The sequence below is a fragment of the Thamnophis elegans genome, chromosome 13 (assembly GCF_009769535.1).
Source record: "Thamnophis elegans isolate rThaEle1 chromosome 13, rThaEle1.pri, whole genome shotgun sequence".
NCBI classification, from domain to species: domain Eukaryota; kingdom Metazoa; phylum Chordata; class Lepidosauria; order Squamata; family Colubridae; genus Thamnophis; species Thamnophis elegans.
Window position 1 is genome coordinate 5,132,860 of NC_045553.1, and position 3,939 is coordinate 5,136,798.

The window sequence follows — 3,939 nt, forward strand, 5'->3', positions numbered from 1 at the left end:
AGCTCTGTGCATGCACACATTGGGAACAGGCTCCTACTGTTCTTCTGCCTCACTAATGTCAGACTCCAGAGGCTCCGGAGGCAGCAAATGACTACCAGCTGACCTTGGCCCCCTCTCTGCCTCTGACGCAGAGACCTCGTCCGAGCCTTCCCCAGACTCCAGGACTGGCCCATGTTCCTCCCCAACCTCCTCACTGCCCAAATCTGCTGGCCGCTGGCAGGCCCACAACAGATACATTTCTGGGGGCGCCTGGGGTCACCTTTGCTTTGTCATGTTACAAAGGGAGGCTAAAACATACAACAAAGGGTTGCATGAACTGCGTATATTTACTCCAGCGAAGAGGAGGATTAGGGGGGACAGGATAGCATTCGTCAAGGGGCAACTCACTGTGGCTCCAACTCGCCACGGGACAACTCAACAACTCAATGGTTTAAAATGATTTAAGTATTATTTTGAAGAGGAGGTTGATCCCTCCCCACATCCGGTCCTCTTTGTGGAAGCCCCTCAAATATTGCAACACTGCTCTCATGTATCCCCTCGTCCTTCTTTCCCCTTGAGTTTTTGCGTGACCCGTCAAAACCGCGTTCCACAAAAGCGCGGTCGACGAAAGCGCGTATGTGACGTCATCACAGTGCGACGAAAAAGATCGAAAAATTGAAATAAAAATTAAATTACAGCAAGCCGATTCACATAAAGGTAAGGGTTAGGTTTAGGGTTAGGTTAAGGGTTAGGGTTAGGGTTAGAGCGTTAGCGTTACGTTTAGCGTTAGGTTAAGGGTTAGCATTAGGTTTTTCGTTAGGTTAAGTGTTAGGTTTAGGGTTAGGTTAAGGGTTAGGTTTAGGGTTAGGTTTAGGGTTAGGTTAAGGGTTAGGTTTAGGGTTAGGTTTAGGGTTAGGTTTGGGGGGGTTAGGGTAAGGTTTTCGCTTTATTTTTACATTTTTCGATATTTTTCGTCACGCTGTGATGACGTCACATACGCGCTTTCGTCGACCACGATTTTGTCGTCCGCGGTTTTGTGGTGGAACCGAGTTTTTGAGCAGAAACTATTGGCTGGATATCACCAACCACTGGAAGCAACCTTATGTCTATGGAGAGTCTCCGTCATCCTGGTTGTCCCACAGGTGCTTTTTCAAGAGGCCACCGGACTTTCTGATTTTTCTTTGGAGACGTTTTGCTTCTCGTTCAAAAAGCTTCTTCAACTCTGACTTGGATGGTGGGGGAAGAGAAGGATTGATACTCCTTGCAGACGGCTGGTCATTTGCATCCTTTTGGAGGGTCGTTGAGGCCTCTTGGAGGTTTTATCTGTGTCCTCAAGGTCCACCTGAGTTGTTCAAATGGGTGTGGAACCTTCTCGGAACTGCTGAAAGGCTCCACATTCATTTGCACCCCTCAGGTGACCCTGAGGACACAACGACAAACCTCCAAGTGGCCTCAACGACCCCCTCAAAGGATGCAAATGACCAGCAGTCTGAAAGGAATATTATTTATTTATTTATTATTTTATTTGTCTTGTATGCCGCCCACTCCCGGAGGACTCCGGGCGGCTCACAAAAGACAAGGGAAAGGGGGGGAAACGAGACAAAGACAACATATTAAAAACAAAACCAACATTCACAATTTCCGTGGAGGTAAATGCTTCTCAGCACCACCACCCCCAGCCTGCTGGAACAGCCAGGACTTGGTGGCTTTGCGGAAGGCCGTGAGGGTAATAAGGGTCCAGATCTCAACAGGGAACTCGTTCCAGAGGGCCGGAGCTGCAACAGAGAAGGCTCTCCCCCGGGGAGTCGCCAGCCGACATTGGCTGGCAGATGGAATCCGGAGGAGACCTAACCTGTGCGATCTAATTGGTCTGAGAGAGGTAATCGGCAGGAGGCGGTCTCTCAGGTACCCAGGTCCGATGCCCCTGAGGACACCGACAAACCTCCAAGTGGCCTCAACGACCCCCTCAAAGGATGCAAATGACCAGCTGTCTGAAAGGAGTATAAAACCTCCAAGTGGCCTCAATGACCCTCTCAAAGGATGCAAATAACCAGCAGTCTGCAAGGAGTATCAATCCTCCATTCCCCACTATCTGGTCAGAACTGAAGAAGCTTCTTGGATGAGAAGCGAAACGCCTTCAAAGAAAAAACTAGAAAGTCCAATTGCCTCCTGAGAAAACAATTGGACTTTCTGGTTTTTTCGTTGAAGAGGTTTCGCTTCTCATCCAAGAAGCTTCTTCAGTTCTGAAGAAGAACTGAGCTGAGAACTGAAGAAGCTTCTTGGATTAGAAGTGAAACCTCTTCAACGAAAAAACCAGAAAGTCCAGTTGCTTCTTGGGAAAAATAAAAAGCACCTTTGGGACAAGCAGCCTTACGCGAATTTAAAATCCTGGTTTCTCTAACTTGCTCTATCCGGCCCATGATTTATGATCCGGATGTTAACATTGGAGTCTTTCCTAACCTTATTTGGAGGTGAGAGGAGCATCCTCTGACGAGCCAATCACAGCGACTTCCCATTACGCACTTCGTTCTCTCTTTTGCCATGCAGAATAAACTGAAATCTTCATGACATTTGGAGAGAAGGATGAGGGGAAATGAGGATGGACCTTGGTTTCAACTCTCGGAAATAAAGGTCACGCTGGAGACTGCAGCCCTTCTCTGCCAGGGGATATTTTCTATTTTGTTTAAATTAAAACCATCTGTTTAACAGAGAGAGAAAGAGGATGCAGTGGGCACCAACAGATGTGTCTGCCTCTGGTCCTCTAAGCCTAATGTAGTAGCATGTTTCCTTTTAGCTGCTGAACTGTTTTGCTACAGAAAAAGAGGAGGAGGAGGAGGAGGGGGGGGGAGATAATTGGGGATGGATTAGGGTAATTCTTGACATCGCTCACAATCCATTGCAGGACACTGGCACTGCACAGGTTCACTTCAGAGATCAGGGAATTTGAGCAGGGGAGCATACAGGGTGTGTTTAAAATGAAAGAAAGAAAAGAAAAGAAAGAAAGAAAGAAAGAAAGAAGAAAGGAAAGAAAAGAAAGAAAGAAAGAAAGAAAGAAAGAAAGAAGAAAGGAAAGAAAAGAAAAGAAAAAAGAAAAGAGAGAGGGAGGAGAAAGTTGGAGAGAAAAACTGAAGAAGGGATGGATAGAGGAAGGAAAGAAGAGAAGGGAGGGAGGAAGAAGGGATGGATAGAGGAAGGAAAGAAGGGAAGGGAGGGAGGAAGAAGGGATGAATAGAGGAAGGAATGGAGGGAGGGAGGGAGAAAGGATGGATAGAGGAAGGAATGCAGGGAGGAAGAAGTGATAGAGGAAGAGAGGGAGGAAAGGAGAAGGGATGGATAGAGGAAGGAAAGGGAGGAAAGAAGAAGGGACGGATAGATGAAGGGAATGGAGGGAGGGAGGAAGGAAGAATGGATAGAGTAAAGAATGGAGGGAGGGAAGAAGAAGGGATGGATGAAGGAAGGAAGGAAGGAAGGAAGGAAGGAAGGCAGGCAGGCAGGCAGGCAGGCAGGCAGGCAGGCAGGAGAGCTGAAGACCAGGTGAGGATCAAAGGTGAACAAGCCCTGCATAGCAAATTGACATTCCACATCCAAGATATCCCACTTCATTAGAACAGCATATTGGATGATCTAGGCCAGGGGTCCCCATGTTGGCTGGGGAATTCTGGGACTTGAAATCCACACTTCTTAAAGTTGCAAGTTTAGTGAACTGTGATCCAGACAAATTATGCAAGACGCAGTCAACAATTTCCACATTTTATATTACTTTATTCTCTGGCTTTCAGAGTCTGCTTACATGGGCCGCATTTTACAGCTCAGAGGAACAGATCAAAGAGTTATAGAGAGAGTTTATTCAGCCCCTCTGAAAATGTTATGCAACTCTCAGTCTCTCTTCTTCAGATTGGACCTCCCTCCCCAATATTTTCAAGCTTATTTTTACTGTGATAAAGACTAGAAACTTGGTGT